Here is a 21875-nt window from a genome sequence, read left to right as displayed (position 1 = left end):
ATATTTTAGTTGAAGTATATAAAATTTCTTGTAGTGTACATGATAGGCAATCAGTAAATATTTGATTCCTCTTAACTCTGAGTAAGTTTGATATTTTTACCATCTTCTACCTGTCTTTATGACCATTTCAAATTGATGTAGGGACCTTAGTGTTAATGAGATTCAGAAAAGATAATGAGAAGATTGGTGTATCATGTGGATAACATACCCAATCCTCTTTACTTGCAATGTAAAAAAAAAAAAAAAAAAGTTTTGATTTGCTTGTGCCCTCAGTTGTTTACAAAGAAATTCTCCTATATCTTGGCAATCTTATGATTCCCTTCAAAATATGGACCCATGCAGGTCACATTCACTGTGCTGATGGAGAAGAGGGGAAGAGATTACCCTGAAGATAGGATGTGGACATTGTGTGTGTGTGTGTGTGTGTGTGTGTGTGTGTGTGTGTTATCATTGTCAAAGAAGAACTTATATGAGCCAAAATTATTTTGTATTCTCTTTACCCTCTTGGATTTACTAATTCCTTAAGACTCAGCTCAGTCATCACTGGAAGAAGGGGAACCTGCCTTTCCTAAGTTGTGCTACTGGGTGTTCAACCCAGGGATAAATTTGGAATCCTTATGCCTCAACCTCCCAGAATAATTTGAATTACAAGCATGCACCCCTCTATTTTGATGTTAGTTACTACTTTGTGAAGGTAACCACTTATCGAAACATCTCATTAATTTAATCTTTTCCATATAACAATTAATTATTAGTTATATTCAGTTAATTAATAGTTGGTAACTTATTTAGATACAAAAATTTGTGTAGATGAAATATATATTTAAAATATGTTGAAGCTACCAAGTGTGGTGACACATGCCTGTATTCCCAGATAATCAAGAGACTGAGGCAGAAGAGTCCACGATTTGAGGTCAGTCTCAGCAACTTAGTGAGGCTCAGTATCAAAATAAAATATGAAAAGTGCTGATATGAAGCTCAGTGGTTAAGTGTGCCAAGTGCCCCTGAGTGTAATCTCTGGTATTTAAAAAAAAGAAAGAAGAAAAGAAAAGAAATCTGATATAAAAAATAGTGTTCATTCATATGTCATTTTTTTGAATCATGATATCTTTTGACAAATTTAAATTTACTCAAATTGCTTTATACAAGATCATTACTTTTTTCATTTTTGTGCCTTTGTCACATTCCTAAATTCAAAATCAAATCAGCATGCCAGATAATTGAATCTATACTTTTACTTTTCTCAAATTACCCCCAATAAATCATTGGTATTCCAATTTTCAATTCTAAAGGCTGGTAGAAATTTGGCAGGAGTGAAAGGATTTAAATGGCCAGGAGGAAAGTGAAGATGATAAAGGATTCTAGATAATAAAGAAGAAAGGGCAGACATTTGTGAGAAGAGAAAAGTTTATGTTCAAATAGGATGCTAAAATATTATCAGCTATGAAAACAGAATTGAGAGAAAGTTGTATAATAGAAATTTAAATATAACATTTCCTATGGAGTATATTTGAGAAATCACACAGAGAGTGGGAATGTTGTTAAGTGGTAGAAAGATTGGCCTGGGTTCTATCACCAGGGCCAGAGAGAGAAAAAAAAAAGAGAAAAACCAGTACTAAGTGTGTTTGTAATGTATTAAGGAGAATAGTAAAGGAGTTAAATGGATCAAGGAATGGACTTGACCTTTTGTTCTTATGATACTCTATCCTGCATAAACCTAATCAGGATGGGGCTTTAAAATTCCCATATAATATAAAGGTTACCTGAAGAAAAAAAAAGAATATATATATATATATTCTCTTCAGAGGCACTTGAAGTTGTCTTTACTGTGGAAATGATGTCCAGAGATTGCAGCTGTTGTCCAGAGAGCCCAGAAGACACAAAACCCCTGAGCCACTTAGATGAATTTTCTTGCAACCACTAACAAGACCAATTATAGAGTCTTCAGGTGAGTACAAAATTCTCAGTAAATGAACTCATACTTTTTCCCTTACTTTTTTTTCTAAATTCACTTGTCAGAGGGCTTTACAAATAGGTGCTGAAGCATATTTAATAAAAATCATGTAATTATTTTTAGTTCATGCTTGAACTACAGAATTTTAAACTATCATTATTTTGAAATGCAGAAGTTAATATATTTTATTTTATGTTCCATGTGTGTCCAAAAAAAAAAAAAAAAAAAAACTTTTGATGTCATGTAGTTCTATTTTGAGAATGGGATCTAAGCTTAATTGGAAAACACAGAAGAATTCAAGGAATGCTGTTTTCTGAAACTTCAGGTTACAGCTTTGGTCTATGAAGTATCCAATGGAAATCCAGAATCTGGCGATGGCTTTGGAAAGCTGATATTGGTGAAAAAAAGAATGAGGTGCCAGAAATGGGAGGGTTTTCAATATCCATTCTGGTTTAGAAAGGGGAATTTTGATGACCTCCACTCATTAATTCTAAAAGCACATTTATTATTGTAAAATGCCAGTTGCCTTTTAAACACAGTTTGTATACTTCCAAATGTAAATGACCTTTTGGATAATAAGTCTGATATGATTGTGGATGTGTTGTTCTCAAACACTTATTTTTCAACATTAATTTTATAAACCTCTTTTTGAATACAAAAACTCAGAATATATCCTATGCTTTTTTAAAACTATCACTTATAAAATAGTTGGAGGTTTAAAACAAATGTGGTGATTTTTTTCATTGCAACCATTTTTCAGATTAAGTTGTGACCATAAACAAAATGGAAGGGATTGTGTTTTTCATTTGTTTCTTTACTTTCTTGGGTGAATGTTATTTTATCTCAGTTACTCTCTCTGTCCTATGATTAAGTTTGTTTTTATTTTCATTTTTCAAAGGACATTGATGTAAGAGGTATTACCCCAGAAAAGACAAGATTGGTAAGAGGATAGTAGCTACCAGATCTGCCATGTATTTAAGTTTTCTTAGGTAATAGATGTACTGAAGAGACTATAGAAGGGGTAAACGTTTCATTGAGACTTCCATATAATAAACAGAAAGCCAACTAAAACTGTGAGTGCTATAAATCTCCTGAAACTTTGCTGTTTGAAAGGAGATATGGTCTGATTCTCTAGAAAATATTTGTTTCCAACTTCAGGGGCCTGAAGCATTTGTCAGTCAGTCACTGATTACAGGCTCACCTTCTACCCATAGAAAACAGTTGGAGGCATGTCTGGGGTGTTCATTGGATTATCTTGTATTATTTCCAGCTCCTTATCTGCAGCTTTAGTGATACCTCTTTGGGTTGCCCTTAGAAAGTGGCCTTACTTAGGGCACTACAGAAGGGAATTCCTTTCCCTTTTAGACAGTTATCTTCCTTTTGTCATATTATTCTGTCTCCAGGGCATTTTTTATTTTATCTGAAGCTTTTTGAATGAGTAGACTGGCATTTGTGTTATTGATGTATGTTATTTAAGGGAGGTTCTGCTAAGATTTGGCAGGAGCATCCAGGTTTAAAGAGGTTGAGATTTCAAATACTGGGAGTGCAGCATATAAAAGGAAGCATAAATTTTATTTTAGAAGTAGATAATCTTCCATGTATGTTGTTAAGTCTAAACTACTTAAGGAATATATTGCAGGTGAGGTTTATTTTTTTATTAACCCCTAATGAAATAAAGTAATGTTTTTGCTCTTTTTTTTAGAAATACAGTATCACACATACTACAGGACTTCTAAAAATAATGTATCTGCTGAGTTGTGAGACTGAAGAATTTTAAACTCTTGTTGAGGTGTTTACACAACTGACACTTTGTCGGTGACCCAGAGAGAAATCTCAAAATATCATGATGTCACAGTTAAGGCCTCTGCTCAGACAAAAACATCCTGAGACTACTGAAAAAATATAGAGAATAATGTCCAATATAATGATAGCAAAGCATTCAACACAATCCTATTACATCTGGACTGGAAAAAATATATAGCTTTTAAGCATTTCTCTTCAGAAATGTATAAATGTAAATGGGTTAGAGTTTTCTTGTAAATTGAGGAAGTTGCATATATAGAATGCATTAGTTCTGGAAGTCAAAGAATCTTTTACAAAATCTCATGAAAGGCAAAAAATAAAATTGAGAAATATCCAGACTTCACCCCCCAAAATCCTGACTGATTATATCCACTTTTACAAAAAGAAGCAGGCCCAATGTTTCCAAGTGCACAAGATGAACAACAAGGAGTTGACCAATGTTCTATCTGAGAAAGAAAAGCAGCTCCCAGAACAAATAAATCAGAAATATATTGAAGACTTCCAGAAGGAGAAAAAGGAGATTGAAGAAAAACTGGTTCAGTTCAGAGAAAATCACCCTGATCTAGCCCAGGACCCCAAGACATCTGATGTCTACAAGAGGTGCCAAACACAGACCCCAAAGAGACAAGCTATGATTAGCATAAGAACATGACCAGGACAGGAGGCCCAGATTCCAAGTTGATATCAATAGACCAGTGGTCTCCATCAGCTGAAAGAAGAGAAGCAGGGTCTGAAGTCTCCACGGAGGGATTCACTGGAGATTTCTCACATGCCATCATCTATCAACCATCATTTCCTCACCAGGATCAAAACAGAACAATAAGGAAGAGTTTGAAGAGGAAGAAGAAAGTAACTCCTCAGTTTCAAGCAGTGGAGATGAAGATGGACATGGTGGGTCTGAGGGCAGTGATTCTAGCTTGCTTATCTTTCTGAGGGGAATCCTCAGACAGACTTCATCTGAACTTTATATATATTCTAAATTGTTATGGTCCTGCCTGAGAAATATACACAATAAAAGAAGGTGTCCAGGTTGGAAAGAAGGGAATATGGTGCAGTAATTTCTACACCAAGTTTGTAAACCTGGGAAAGGAAGATCCTTCTGAAAGAATCAGTGGAAGTGTTACCAAGTGGAATTACACTGAATTAAGACTCTAAGAATACAGAATGAGATAAGTGTGCTTTGGAATGCACACAGCACTAGACTGAATATTCTTGAAGTAAGTTCTGCTTTCACTTTCAAGCTTCCAGAGATAGTATAGAGGGGACACCCATAAACTTGTCACTCACTCCTTCTATGAAATTGTCCCTCAGAATGCTTGCACTGAATCTGGAATTAGAGATCTTGGATGGTAGTGGGTAGAGTAGGTACGTTAAGAAAATTGACCATCTCCTAGTATCTCTCTCCCATATGAAATTGGGCAGAGATATGCAGGCAGAAATATCTCTATGTGTATATTTACCTCCTAGTTCTAAATGAGACTTTGGTCACTAATTTTTTAAAATGGAATTAAAAAAAAAAAAAAACACCTCACCTATTTTGCCTAAATAAACTCATCCATGGAGTCAAAATTTTATAACTTTGAGAGCAGTTCTTATAAGTGATGCCTGAATTTATTCTGAGCAGAAGCTCCAATTTCTTCCTATTGCCCCAGGTGAGTGAATCTCACCTTTAATACTCAGGATAGATAATTACACAGATATATACAGGATAAATACACTACTCTGACTTTATCTTTTCTGACTTCGGCTTATGCACCAATATACAAATATATTGATTATTTTCATTGTCTTGTGTTTTTGAATGTATATGCAAGCCTAGGACCTTTTTTCTAATTTCTCCCTTGAATATTCCTTGCTATTTTCATATTTTGTCCTCATGAATGTTAGTATCATAATAGTTTAATCATATTTATATGAAAAACATTGAGTTTTCAGTGTTTAAATTGATCTGAACTTTAACAATTATTTTCAGATAATAATGGTATTATTTACAATTGCTGTACATCTGCTGCCTTTTCACTACTAAATATGTTGCATGAATATCTAGAACAATGTTAAGCAAAAGCACTAATATGATCCTGATTTTCAAGCTAAGTCTTAGTGAATTTTTATCCATGAAAATCATGCTGATATACACATTTGAAATAAATGAGGACATAGTAAGACATTGTATTTTTTCTTATTATTAATCAGTTTGAATATATATTGTTTACTAATTTGCTGATATACACATTTGAAATAAATTAGAACATAGTAAAACAATGTATTTTTTCTTAATATTAATCAGTTTGAATACATTGTGTTTACCACTCTGTCAAATACCTTTTCTCATAGAATGACTTTTTCTTATTGTATTAGGCAAGATTTTCCACAAAAATAGAACTCACAGACAGAGATGACTTCATTATGAGGAACTGGCTCAAATAGTTATGGAAGTTGAGAAGTCACATGATCTCCTATATGCAAGCTGGACACTATATAAAACTGGTGCTATAATCCAGTCTGAGTCTGAAGACCTGAAAACCAGTAAAGCCATTAGTATAAATCATAGTCCAACGTTAAGAGAAATACAATGAGATTTCTTAGCTCAGACAGTTTGGCAAGAAATGGTAAAACCTTCCATCATTTGCTTTTTGTTATATGTAGTACCTCAGTGGTGAGGAAGAGGTTCATCCATTTGGGGTAGGTAAACTACTCTACTGATTCCACTGATTCAAGTTGACACATAAAACTGTCACACTTAGTATTATTAGTAAAGAAACTGAGTTTTGAGTAACATGCCTAGTGTTATTCCTTTGTCACATTCCATAAATGAACCCCTTTGACTTTAAAATTATGCGTACAGCTTAATGGAATTCTTTCAGGTACTCTTAAGTTGGTAATATGATATTTAGACACTGCTTCTGAATATTAAACTTACTACCTCTTATTTTTCACATTTCATAATCTAGATTTGTATTGATACACCCCATACCACTGAGTAATAAGATTTAAGGGAAATCTGACATGTACTAAATATTTACCTAAATCCCAAAGATGTCTCTCACTGTCTTCTCTAGAAAATTTTTTTAAAATGCAAATAAATAAAGGGAGAAAAATTCCTCACCAACTCTTCCATACACAGAGTCTGGACTGGATTAGCTTGTACCCTCTTTTACTTTTCAGGAAATGGGATAAAGTATGGAATAACAAATGTACAAGTGTTCCCCTAAGTGCTATATGTTCACAGCACTCAAACTACGAGAGGAGGGGCAGGTTCCCCTTCTTCCAGTGATGACTGAGCTGAGTCTTAAGGAACTAGTAAATCCAAGAGGTAAAGAAAATGCAAAATTGTTTTGTCTCAAATAAGTTCTTCCTTGGCAACAATACCACATACACACACACACACAAAAAAAAAAAATTGTCCACATCCTATTGATTCTACATTCAGTATTATCTTCTCCCCTCTTCTCCATCATCACAGTTAATGTGACCTGCTCTCTCAATCCCTGATACAAAAAAATAATTATAATATTTGAAGGAAATAATTAACCTTGTTCTCTATTCCACATTATATTCCCCTATAGTTCCAGTTCTGTCTAAATATTCTTCTTCTCTTTCAAAATTGTACTCCTTATGTTTTCTCTATTAAGGATATCCTTAATTTAAACTTCCAGCTTAAACCAAAGACATCCTTGTAAATTTTTGAGTTCTCAATTTTAGGCTTTTGAGGTCTTAAAAAAACATATGCAGTAGGTAATTTGCCTCAGTCTTTTATTTTCCACTCAACTTTTCAAAGGAAAGATCAGAGGAATCAAAAACAGGAAATAAAATCTCATAAAATCTTAGAAAATAAACACTAGAATATTTTCTCATATTTTTAATTGTTATAGTTGTACATCAGTAATTTTTTAAAATTTATATTTTATCTGTTAAATAAAATGGATAAGAGTCCACTGATTTGAACTAGTCCTCAACAATTCAAACCAAAATAGATCCACTGGTGCTAATATTCCACAACACTAAATGAAGATCAAACTGTTCATTGGTCCTTGTGAGAAACCAGGAGGGAATGACCAATTACCTAAAGAGGCCAGTTTTTGCCAACATAGTAAGAGAATGTTTTGTGTTTTAACCCTTAGAAGGAAAGCAAGGTGACGCTAACCAGTTCACTTTGTCTTATACCCTTCCTTAGCTTCTGCTAAAACAACAGTATAAAAACAAGGGAGAGAACTGAATTACAGCAGATGGGGTAGAGTGAGAAGATGGGAGGGGAGGGGAGGGGGATAGTAGGGGATGGGAAAGGTAGCAGAATACAACAGTCACTAATATGGCGTTATGTAAAAACGTGGATGTGTAACCGATGTGATTCTGCAATCTGTAAATTTGGGGTAAAACTGGGAATTCATAACCCACTTGAATCAAATGTATGAAATATGATATGTCAAGAGCTTTGTAATGTTTTGAAAAACCAATAAAAAAATAAAAACTATTGTTCTGTGAGACCTGGCATAGTGCCTCTCTATTTCTGTGTTTTATTTTATTTGTGCACCCCTTTATTTATAAACAAGATGAAATTCATGAGTTGAAAATAAAGCCAATTATATTATTTAACCAAATTTGTTGAAAATTTGTTTTTCATGAATCCAAAGAAAAGTCTTATTTAAAATTAAAAGTATTTATTTGAACAATTATAAGTAAAACAGAGCAATGCAACATAAAACAAAAGCAGTTCTCAAATCAGACAATCCCCAGAATTAAAACAAATTCAGGGAACTCCAGCCCAGGACTTGATCTTATAGCATTTATAGAACCTGGAAGTGAGATATAAAGACAATTTCATTGGTTCGTGTGTTACAGAGGCTTCTCTGATTAGTTGATATTAGATACTGTGGTTAAACCCTATAATAACTTGGTCTGTTAGTCTTTCTTATTATTTATTTATTTATTATTCTGAGAATTGAACCCCTCTCAAGCCACTGGGATTATCAACATGCATCACGGCACCCAGGTTGGTTTGTTAGGTTTAGGGTGGGAGCTCTGTCCAAATCAGTAGTTTTCAATGAATTTTATTTAACAGACATATTTAGAGATATAAGGCAGGACAAAGGGTAATATGAAATTTGGACCCCAATCACACTCATGCAACATAGTTTAACTGGAAACCAAAATAACGTTTTCTGATTTGAAAGTACTACAGTTTCCATCATCTAGTAACATTAACACATAATCTTGAATGATTGGTCATTAGCAATGAATCAAGGTGAATATGAGGGCAGAGCACTAGGAAGATGTTTCTCCAAGTCCACAGTTCCCAACCACAGTTGGATCCATAAACTGGATACTGCTGGTAACATTAAGGGCTCAAGGGCAGCACTTCATTTATGCTGTTGTAATTCCTTTGCTTAATTTTGCTACACACAATTTTATTTTAGCTACAGTATTTGCCAACTCAATTAGTTTCTTGACTGACTATTTTCCACAGCATGTCCTTCATATTTTTACTTTCTTAGCATTGTATCATCAGTGATGTTCTTTTTCAATTTGTAACTCTCCCTCTTACAATTTCATCTACTTTTTTTATAACTAAAACATGCTATGATTTCCACATTGGTTTCTATTCTTATTTCTATGAAGAATTATACTTTTGCCAAAGGAAAAAGAAGAAGTATGAATAAACAACAAGAAAAGCCTTGTATTTTTTATGTAAATGACGAGGATTCCAGTGTTCTCGCCTTGATTTCACTTCTCTGTTTTATAACCAAGTTATAATAATTGTTACATAGGTCTATAAAAATGAAAGACAGTAAGAATATGTAATAGGCTAGGAGCAATGGTACACCCCTATGATGCCAATGATTTGGAAATATGAAGCAGAAGGATCATAAAATTAAGGCCAACTTCAAAAGTTTAGGGACATACTATCTCAAAATAAAACAAACAAACAAATAAAGCACCAGGGATATGGCTCAGTGGCAGGGTGCCCTGACTTTAATCTCCAGTACCACAAAATGCTTTACAAAAAAGTAATTAAGCATTTTCAGGAGCATCATTGGGGTAAGATATTCTTTTAACAAGGGCTGGAAAAAATTACCAGGCAGATATATAATTTTTCCTGGGGTACATCTTCCCTGGTGCCATCCCCCACATCATTTCCTGCAGCCACCACAAGGGAAGTAGCTTCCCTCTGCTGGGCCCTTCCCCCCAGAAATGCTCTTAATCAAGAGCATTGGGGTCAGCCACCTATGGATTGAAACCTCTGAAACCAAACTCTGAGACTCAAAAAAGCTTTTCATCCTCTAAGTCATTTTTGTCAGAAATTTTGGTTACAGTGAGGGAAAAGTTCAATAAGATACTTAGCTATTAAAGGACGATGTAACATAAACAGGAGGGGGAGAGAGTCAACTATAAAATCCAGTTGGTATAGAGAGTAAGAATAAGGGAACATTTCTGAAAAGAATTTTCATAATTTGGAGAATTGTTCCTGTTTTAGTTGTCCAATTAAGAGAATAAAAACAAGTAAACTGTTTCTTAACATATGACCCTCACTTACTCAGACAATAAATAAGGGAACGTTCAACACATCACCAAGGTTGAAAAACAGAATTTAATCTTGAATTGTACTCACTCCTAATTGAAACCCAAAGTATCCTCACATCCTTGATTAAAGATTACATTACTTTCAGCTTGGTGCAATGGCCCACACCTGTAATTCCAGTCACTCTGGAGACTAAGTCAAGAGGATCATAGTTCAGAGCCAGCCTCAGCAAACTACTGATTCCCTCAGAAATTTGGTGAGATTCTATCCCCACCCCCCCAAAAAAATCAAAAGAACAGAGGCTGTGGTCCAGTGGTTAAAAGCTCCTGGGTTTAATCCCTAGAATTAAAATAAAAAAGCATACCTTATTGCATTAAACATGAACTCTTTTGAGTGTTTATTCTGTTGTGACTATATTTTTTTCTTCTCAATAAATAAAATCCCTGTCATTGTGTATGCAGCATACTCAGAAATATCTTGTAGCTTTGTGTGTCATAGGATGAACTTGAACTTATAGGATGAAAACAGATATGCTGTGGAAATCACCAAGACTTTCCCCAATTCAGGCCCCCTTCATCACGATATTTTTCAGCTTCCCTAGTGGATGGCACATGGCAACAATTTTCCCATTTTTGCATCCACAGATAAAAATCCAGTTGTTGAAAATCTTCCTTTTGACTATCTCCTATATTTAGAGAAACAAGTGAGAACAACACAATTTCCAATTCTTTAAAATTGCCATCTATGTTAAGGCAAATTGGCCTGTGCCCTAACAGATCCCATAAGAGGCTTCAACTTATGGGTGTCTGTGAGAAACAAACCCTGAGGCCACATGTTCACATCTGTAATCCCAGTAACTTGGGAGACTTAGGCAGAAGAAGCACAAATTTGAGGCCACACTCAACAGGGTATGAGGCTTTAAGTAACCTGAGATCACGTCTCAAAATAAAACATAAAAATAGCTGGAGATGTGACTCGGGGTTAAGCACCCCCTGAGTACAATTCTCAATACCAACACACACACACACACACACACACACACACACACACAGAGAGAGAGAGAGAGAGAGAGAGAGAGAGAGAAATGAACCCTCAGTTTGGTGGAATTCAACATATTATAAATGACACAATTCCTTCACAAATCATTATTTTTTCTCATGAGTATACCCTCAAAATGTTTTTTTTTCTTTTTTAAATAGAGATAGGTATCCCATTAGTTATAAAAATATTTTGTGTTTATAGCAACTTTAGCACAGTGATTTAATAATATTTTAATTTTATTGTTGATTTTCTTCATCACTCTAAGTTACATTTTAGCTTCCTCATCACTATAGATCTTCATATTCCACTGGTACATATTTAGCCCTGGAGAAATGTCAAAATCAACTTTACATCATAAAATAAGATAATAATTTCAAATTTCAAAATAGCAGACCCTCCTTAACTGCAAATCTGGAAATCTCTTTCTTGCCTTTCATTGACATTATTTTCTAATATTTTTTTCTGTCCTATTATCTTAGCAGCACTTTGGAAACTTTTCTCAAGCTAGCATAATATGTGTTTACACTATGCTTTAATTCTAATGTGGAAAGGGGAATAATAAAAATTGTGTAAATCTAGGACATAACAATTCATGTTAAACTTAAGAAAGGCATTTTAATAAATATGTACTCTACAGGAAAAATACAAATTAACTTTAAGTTCCTTTTTTGTGAACACAATTTAAATGTAATAATGAAGCTATGTGAAGCTTAAGAAGGCATGAGTATGAACATGAATTAAAGAAATTGCATAAATTTCATCTTATTAGCAGGGTAGGCTGCAACTTTATTTACTGAGAATAAAGAAGGTGGAATGGACTTGCTGATAGCACTTGACACTGTAGATTAGCCAGTGATAGGAAGGAGTGAAGAAAATTCATATTAAGAGTTGGGAATTATTTTAATAATATATTAATATTTGATGCCAATATTTATTTTGGATACTCTTTTAAATTCTAAGGTGAACTCTAATTGCATTATTTTATCTGATGTCACAATCATTGGGATGAATGTTTGTCTATCACTTAAGATGATTCACCTGAGAGGGATAACGTAGAACCCAAAGTTAAAGCTTATTTGGAGACAAACTCCTTATTTTCAAACTCGTCAATTCCTCCTGGCTCAGCTTCTTTTTTTATAATGAGTGCAGTATTGGTGGTTTCCATTTTCTATTTTTTTGAGGGGCACTGGGTATTGACCCAGGGCACCTAATCATTGAGATACACCCATAACTATTATTACTTTTGAAACAGTGTCTTGATAAGTTACTTAGGATCTCACTAAGTGTCTAAAGCTATCCTTGAACTAGCAACTCTGCTGCCTCAGCCTTCTAAATTGGTGGGATTACAGGCAGGCTCTACCAATCCCAGTAGTATTATTTTTTAATTTTTTTTAATATTTATTTTTTAGTTATAGGTCGGCACAACATATTTATTTTACTATTTTATTTTATTTTTATGTGGTGCTGAGGACCGAACTCAGTGCCCACGCATGCCAGGTGAGTGTTCTATCTCTTATCCATGGCCCCAGACCAGTGTTATTGTTTTTTTAAACAAATACATTATACATTTGTATGTAAGCCACACAATATATGATCAGTAAATTGAAGTCTATAAGTCTTTTCACCAGGACTGATTAGTAATGAAACTGGCAAAGTGAATGTAGGTAACTTCAAGGCTACATAGTGAACACTCATTCCTGGGTATGGCAGACAGAAATGTCTACCAAGATACACATTTTCATTTTTTATGAACAAACATTTCTTGATTTCTACAATACATTCAGGCAGAACATTTGATTGCATAAACACATTGACAATAAATAAAAATCAATAGAGTATTATATCATGGCAAGATGGCAAAGTCAGTAGGGAGTACAAGTCTGTATTCTGTTTCTTATCTTCCCACCTCATGTCTCATGCCCTGTGGTATCATCATAAATATTAAATACCCACACATTCACCCCTGCTAGGAATTAAACACTGCATGCAGTACAAATGCTCTACTACTGAGCTATAGCCTTAGTTCCTTAAATTAACATAAAAAAATTATGTGTGCCCACCATGATTGTAACACACACAAACACACATGCACACACATATACACACATGCACACACACACACACACACACACACACACACCTATACTACCTTTTCTCCACTTCAGGTGAATTGATTACTAGGATTTATTAGATCTAGAGGGGCATTTCACACTCACAGGTGCATTGTGAATAGGCAGATCTGGGTAGATGTGCAAACTCTGCGTTCGTGTATTAGAATTTGATTTGGAATAAAAAAATCCATGTTTTTGTAATCATACAAAGGTAAAAGAACATTGAGTCAACCACAACCTATATTATGGATAACGGGCAACTAAAGATGATTTTTATTAAAAGGAAATTGAGCCAACAAAATTTACATTGTATCCTATCTTCATATTTAATAAAATAAGATTAGATAAAGATAAGGGAAAGATAGAAGTATAATATTATTGCTTTGCTTCAACTGATAAGGGGCCCTCAAATATGGATTTCTAAGGCAGAGAAGTCAGGTTCCTGAACTATTCCTGATTATATGTGAAGTGCAAAACAAAACAAAACAAAACAAACAACAACAACAAAAAGACGAGCAAGCAAACAAACAAACAAACAAACAAACAAAAAAAAAAACCCAGCCTAACAGGAAAATTCAGGGACCCTGTAGGATATTTCCGTATAAAGGAATGTTGGCAGTATTCAAAAAACTCAGTCTTTCACTATGAAAATGAAGGAACACACCAACATGATCCAGAGGTCTCTCTGTATTAGAGAAAAAATATTTATTTTCATATCTTTATATTATTCACAAATAATTAATAAATAATTGTATGCAACAAATTTATTTCTGTTAGTAAATATGTCATTAATATCAAAATTTCCAGATCCATTACCCAACCATTCTCCCTGAACAACAGTGTTGCTTTGTACTCCCACAAGTAGTAGCCATCAAGAAAGATCTTCCTAAAATCCTGTGATGATTCCAATCATGAGATGAATTAATAAATGTCTACCTTTCCTGTCTTCAGTTGTTTCTGAAGGAAGTAGACTCTCAGACTTACACCCCATTGGTTGACTTTTGTGCTCTTCTCTTTTAGATTTCTCTGGTTTCCTTGGATCATTTCCCAAAAAGATCTCATTTGTTTTAGAAAATTCTCTTGAAAGACAACAAAGTTTAAGACTAGACAAGCACACAGACATTGATTTCAGAGCCACAATGATAGATTTAAAAAAAGTTTTAAGGGGAACAAAAGAATGGTGTTTCCAGGATTGATATGGGTAATTATCAATTTTAGGAGATTCAGACTATGGAATCACAGAACTTAATAAATCATTTTCCTAGAGAAACTGACACATACAAAAGTTTAGTAAATTCTTAGGTAGTTTTGAATTTGCTTCAGAATTTGGATCTAATGACACCAATGTTCTGTGAGTTTCAATGTACTATATCCTCTTTAGAAGGCTTTTGAATCTGTCCCCAGCCCATGGTGCTACCAATTGAACCCAGGGGCTCCTGCATGCTAAGAAGGTGCTTTACAGCTGAGCTACATCACCAGTAATTTTTAAAAGTTATTACTGTTTTGTTTAGCATTAAGGTCTAAGCTCCCTATGTCATCCTCAAACTGAGTATCCTCTTGCCTCAGTCTCATGAGTAGCTGGGATTACAGGGGTGCACTACCACCTCTAGCTGTACTAAATAGTTTTGTTAGTTTAGAAACTCTCTAATTCTCATGAGAGCTTTGAAGTTTCTGAAGCAGTATGCCATATAATCAATTTATTATAATAAAGAATAATAAATTAGGTTCACCATTCTCCCAGTCTCCATAAAGGCAGATACAAACACATATATTATTCAGAATATTATTACTGGTATGTACAGCTCTATGGAACACTAAGTTAAGCTGGTGATTCTTAGCTTTATATTCTTAGTCATCCTGCACTCCAACTTTCTCAGTGACATCAAAGCATCACTTACCAGGTACTACTCAGTAGCCTCTTCAATGGGACAGCGTCTGTGAGCCCTGTGCTCCTGAGACTTGGAGCAGAGTGAAGAGAGCAGGTTTTTGTCCTCCTCTCAGAAGAACTTTTTTCTCATGGGTCACACATATGTGATCCTTAGAGCTCAGGAAATGCTTGAGACTGGCTTATCTGGCAGTGGATACGATATTCTTCAAAGGAACATTGCTCTTGAAGTGTCTCTGCTGTGATGGCTCCCTGACATAGGGCAATGGTCAGGAGTTCGGGCTTCTTTTCAGTAAAGGCAGAGACATGCACTAAAGAAGCTATGCCCACATCCTATGGTGACTGGGTCTATAAGGTAATTCATGCAGATAGAGCAGATGAGTTCTTTCTGAAAGACTTGCAGGATGTCTGAGACCATTTAATTCTTTTGTCTCTCTTTATTTTTAAGGGCTAAAAATCTGAACAATTTTAATTTTATACCCAGAAAAGACAAAGAATTAAGAAAAGTTTTACTCAAGTCATGATGTAATAATAATCTTATGTCTAAAGAAGTATAGAATTTACTTTTTATATGATACTAACAAAAACTGAGACATAAAAATATCTCTCAAAATCTGTAGAAACCACCATGACTTCCCTAGTAATCAGCATTCTCATCCTATATTTTTCTCATGCATAATCCAGTTTCATATAATCCCTAGTGGTCTTCCTTTCCAAATTGAGTTGAGACAGAATGGCTCCCACAGGGAAGAGTGGTGAGGAGAAGGGCTGCTTTGCCATTAAGAAAGTGGTAACCAAAGAATACCCTATCAGCAATCACAATCCCATCCAGGGAGTGGGCTTCAAGACATGTGATCAAGAAATTTGCTATGAAGGAAATGGGGACTCTAGATATGCACATGTATTCCAAACTCCGCAAAAATTTCTAGAAAAGAAGAACACACAGTGTCTGAATTCTGTATCTATGTTCAATTGTCCAGAAAACATAACAAGGATGAAGGTTCACCAAACAAGTATTACACTTTGGTAGTCTACATTCCAGTTGTCCCATTCAAAAACCTAGACAATATGGATGAAAACTAATGGCTGATTGTCAAATGAAGTTATAAAACTGCCTTTTAAAAAATAAAGGAATCTCAGTTTCATGGAGATGTGACATTCCTCTAAACAGTTTTAAGCATGGGTGTTTAGCCCAATTTACATTTTTATAGTGTGGATTCAGAATACCCTTAACAATAGCCATAATGCTTACTGCCAGTAATTCACATGGAAAAGGGCATGTGAAGGCTAGGGACTTAGCTCAGTGGAAGAGTCAGGCCCATCATTATGGAGGCCCTGGGTTTGGTTTCCAGCACCATAAAAAAAAATGAAAAATGTGAAAAAAGAAAAAAGTGAAAAGGAATGGCCCTGCCATTGAACTTTTACCTTAGTCATTTTATTTAAATATTAAATTTGATAGTATTATGATTTCAACCAGAACCCACTACTCCCAAACAATTTCTAAATGTTTAAGGGCTAATGATTAAAGTTAATATTGCAAAACTGTATCAGATTTCAACCAAAGTCTACTGAAAAATATATTAATCTGTTGATAAAAATCCTACCTTTATTATATATTCTCCTGTAAAAAATACACACAAATTACAACAGGTACATCTTGCAAATCATTAAAACTATTATCAAGTAATGTTCACATTAGAAAAATAATACACAACAGACACTAGTATGGCAGTATGTAAAAAAGTGGATGTGTAACCCATGTGAATCTGCAATATGTATATGGGGTAAAAATGGGAGTTCATAATCTGCTTGAATCAAATGTATGAAATATGATATGTCAAGAGCTTTGTAATGTTTTGAACAACAAATAAAAAATAATAAAAAAAGAAAAAAATATTTATATTAATTGATGCCAGAAAACCAGCAGTGCTTTCTGTTGGAATGTATTTTGCCACACTTTCTGAACAGGACCCCATAGCTCAAAAAATAAGAACCAGTAATTGAGATGACAGATAATTAAAAACTTTCTGCACAACAAGAAACCAACAGAGTGAAGAGAAACTACTGAACAGAAGAAAAATTTTGTCATTATCTCTTATGATAGAGTATTAATATTCAGAACAGAAAGAACACAAAACATTGAGCACTATAAAATCAACTAACCCAATTAACAAAGTAGGCATATGAACTGAACAGACAGTTCTCAAAAGAAATACAAATGTCTGACAACTGTATGAAAATATGCTCAGTGTATAGAGGATGCACACCTGTAATCTCAGAGATCCAGTTTCAGCAACTCAGTAGACTCTAAGTAACTTGTTGAGATTCTGTATCAAAATGAAAATTAAAAAGGTCTGGAGAGGTGGCGCAGTGTTAAAACATCTCTAGGTTAAGTCTCTTGTACCCAAACTTCATAAAAAAAATATCAAGGAAGGATAAAAGAAATATTTAATATTTGTATCCCTCAGGGAAATTCAAATAAAAAAATACACTGTGATTCTCCCTCCAATGAGAATAGAAATCATCAAGAATACAAAACAAATAACAGCAAATTCTGGTAGGGATGTGAAAACAGAAAATATTATAAACTTCGGTGAGGATGTAAATTGTTTTTTTTTATACAAAGGAACAACAATGCAACACATAAATTATTGAAGTAAATTAATCATCAAATTAATTCCAAGGGATGTACAAAGTTAAGAAAATAGCAGTCTAATCATTTCTAAGAAAGCAAATTATATCACTTCACAGAAAATAAGTTTATTTTGCTTATAATTGAAGTTCATATATTTGCTTGCTTTGATATGGGAAAGTAAGAGGAATCGCTCTTCTGTAAACTGACCTAAGAAATATGTCTGTGGGCTCATCGATACCTGCTCCAGAAGTAATAATATGAATGGTACTGGCAGGCTTCAGAAATCTTCCAGCCAGTCCAAAAGGCACTCTGTGGTTTCTGGAGAAGAATGAGTTGGGCTCTTCAAGTTTTTTTTTTTTTTTTTTTTTTTTTTCAATTGGCCCTAAAACCATACCCACATTCTCTAAGAGATTGCTTTCCTTGGAGCTTGGGGAAGATGCTTGAATGTATGATCCATTAGGTTTGTCCAAAATAGAAACTGATTTAGCCCCTTGGCTAATCTCCATAAACAATCTTGTAAAAACTTCCTCTCATCAATAGCCACTGATTTTACAACGCTTGAAACTTCATAGGTCAACGTTCAATGTAATTTTTTGGAATTTTTTTTATTTTTTGTCTATGAAATGATTGAAATGAAGTGTCATAAATTTATGTTTTTAGCGAGCATTTTGGGAAACTTGGAAATGTTTTGCTTCAGATTGGCTTTAATTCTATCCTGTCTTATAGAGAGTTATGCAGTTATCCGTTTATGTTTTTTTTTTTTTAATTTTAATCCAAGAATATCTTTGATCCCTCTCTACATTGGAGATTTCTCCAGCCCTCACATTCCAGATTATGCTTCCCAAGGCCTCCATCAAGAGAAAAAATTTGATTTGGCAGTGCCTGACCCATTTCAAGAGTACATGAAAGAAAGGCCAAGATTATTCCTTGCTCAGTGAACTTTGTGGGGCAATTTAATGTGTAATTTACATTATACTTATTTGTTTAATTTTTATTTGGTCTGAGTTGCTCAGGCTGGCCTTGAACTTGATATCTTCCTGTCTTAGTTTTCCAAATGGTGAAATTACAGGTGTGCACCACTGGGACAGTTGTACTTTGCTTATTATTACAAAAAGGAAAGAACAATGCAAAAATATGAAATAGTTTATATACTGACTTTGAGAAATAGTGTTTTAAAAAGAATTAAATCATATTGCCAATGTACCAAACATGATTTTTAAATACAGATGCCTCCCTTTTCCTGGCATACTTCACACCAAGATTCAATTGTGGGAATACAAGGGTTTTAGAAGGAATGAGAATTCATACCTGACCTTTTAGTCTTCCAACATACCTATATGTATATATACAATTTATGGTATGGTTCGTTTTCACAACTGTGCTTTCTAGAAATGATCTTGGATTCTAAAAGCACAAGCTGCACTCTGGAGTCCCATAATTGTTAAACACAAAGGCTTTATTTCCAGTTCTAAATCAAATTTTCTAGCAGAATCCACTACTCTGCAAAGTATAAAAATCTATTAAGAAAATCTGAGCAGAACTTGTGGAACAAGCCTGTAATCCCAGCCACTCCCTGACTAAGTCAAGAGAACCACAAGTTTCAGACCAGCCTCTGCAATTTAGTGAGTGCCAAAGAGATTGAACTAGATCCTCTCTTAGAATTTAAAAATAACACACACACACACACACACACACACACACACACAGCTGGGGATGTAACTCAGTTCTAAATCACCCCTGGGTTCATTTCCCAGTAGCTAAATAAATTGATTAATTAATAAAAAATTTAAAATGATTAAATTGAATTTTAAAGTAATAAAAAGCTGGGATACATATAGTTCAGTGGTAAAACACCCCTTTGTTAGGAAGAAAGAAAAAAAAAAGTAAGAAGAGAAATTAAAGAAAAAAAGAACCTCCTATTATTTTTTCCAAAGTATTTATAAAATTGTTGTAGGGGTCTTGAGAATAAAATGATTTAATTTATTATTATTATTATTTTTGGTATTTGAAAAAATTCTGATAATTAATTTCTGGTTTTTGTGTAATTGCAAAATAAACTCTAAATGTCTGCTTTGTTTTGGAGAAAGCAATTGATGGTTTTCAAAGCTTGTAAAGCTGACTATTATTTCTGTCTAGAGAAATAGGGCCACCTTTCCCTGAGAAAATCTACACAAGTTCCTTCCAAGACGGATATTAAAGCTGATATCAGAGAGAAAGGAAAGGTTCATGTTTGTTTCACTTTCCTTTGGATTCTTCACTGGTATCTACTGCCACCAAATGAGAATAAGATTGGATTATTTTATGGCAATGATTTCCACAAATCTTGATGTTACTTTTTTTTTTTTTTTTCTGGTAAATCTTAGAACCAGAGACCCTGAAATCAAGATTGTTTAGAAGTTGCAGGTGAGTGGATGGCAGAAGACGACAATGGACAATAGTATGCATATTTTCACAAAGAACTGGGTACTAACTTGGGGCTGCTTCTAATGAATTTCCTTTCGTGGCTCTAACCATGAAGAGCAGTCCAGCAGCGCTGCTCTCCTGCAGCGAGCTCTCCCGGGTTCCACCACTTGAAGTTTATAGCGCTCGGGCTAGGCTGGGCTTGAAGAGCCAGAATTGTGGAGCCATCTCAGTTGTTTGCATGCAGTGCACTAAATTTCCACTAGAGGGGGCGAGGTCTGCCCCCGCTCTGGGCGCACCTAGATCCGGAACCCATTCTTCGCACTGTCCTCCTTGTTCTGCTGTTTTTTGTTTGAAAAAATTGATTCCTTTCATGCATCAAATGGAATATCTTTTCACGTATTTGGAAAATTTTATATCCATTGCCCATTTTAATTAAGTTGTTGTTTTGTACGAACTCCGAATATTAAAGAATCTCAAGAGGCTGTATTGTCTTCTAGATTTTGTATACATCAGCAATCCTGAGAACAGTGTCCCACTCAGAGTCAGAGCACCATACCGTCTTTGTTAGAGCAGGTCATAATTCTTTGCTCTTAGGTCATTTGATTCTCATTTTCCCCTCTGGAGAGGGTGTAAGTGAGCAGACCAGCCACACTGACAACAGTGGCTAAGGGCACCAGAGATTCTCATTATGGGGATATTCAGATTCATAATCATTAAAGGATGATTCCATTTTATGAATATCTCACAACACCGTCTCCAGGGTCCCAATTGCTAGAATCAAATAAGAACTGTTACTCCAGTTCTCTGCAATAAACTGATTATAAAATGTATAACAAATTTTGTATCTGTAAATAAATAGTTTTAAGATCTTTTAGGATTTTGCTGTCTTAATGACACCTAAAAATTTGTAGGGTGCTTACTATTTTCCAGGTAATGCATTATTTCTGGCTCATTTAATATTCATAACACCTTCTGAAGTGCTAAAGTTAGGAATGAATTAAGTTTAAAAAAGAAATTGAGCTTGAAAAAGAAAATAATTAAAAAATAAGTTTGGAGAAAATAAAGAGCTTAAGACTACCTGATAATGCACCTTGAGATTAACTCAGAAAATCAAGTATAGAAGCATTTCATTAAGTTTGTCATTAATACTTCCCATTTCTGAAAACCTGCAATCAGGGTGTTACTTAAGACTGAGGGATAGAGATGGGTTTGGTGCTACATGCCTTTAATTCCACTGACTCAATAGGTTGAAACAGAGGATTGCAACTTTGAAGCCAGACTGAGTAATTTTGTGAGACTCTAAGCAACCTAGTGAGACCTGGTCTCAAAATAAATAATTTTAACAGGATGCAGATATAGCCCAATGGCAAAGCACTATTGGGACCAGTTCCCAATACCCCTAACAAACAACAAAAAAGAGTAATGAATTGAGAACAAACAAACAAACAAACAAAAAAAAAAAACCAAAAAAACACTGAAGAATAGTTCTGATGCTGTATTGGAAGTAGAATTATTCACTGTGCTTC

General features: G+C 34.5%; 1 pseudogene; it reads left to right on the top strand.

Annotated features, from left to right (window-relative positions):
• Positions 1-4405: 4405 nt before the first annotated feature.
• LOC107160970 overlaps positions 4406-21875 on the top strand; it is a 49272-nt pseudogene continuing 31802 nt past the window's right edge.

This window comes from Marmota marmota, unplaced genomic scaffold, assembly GCF_001458135.2.
Source record: "Marmota marmota marmota unplaced genomic scaffold, marMar, whole genome shotgun sequence".
Lineage (NCBI taxonomy): Eukaryota > Metazoa > Chordata > Mammalia > Rodentia > Sciuridae > Marmota > Marmota marmota.
The sequence above is the reverse complement of the archived record's forward strand: the minus strand, read 5'-3'. Positions and strand labels throughout refer to the sequence as shown.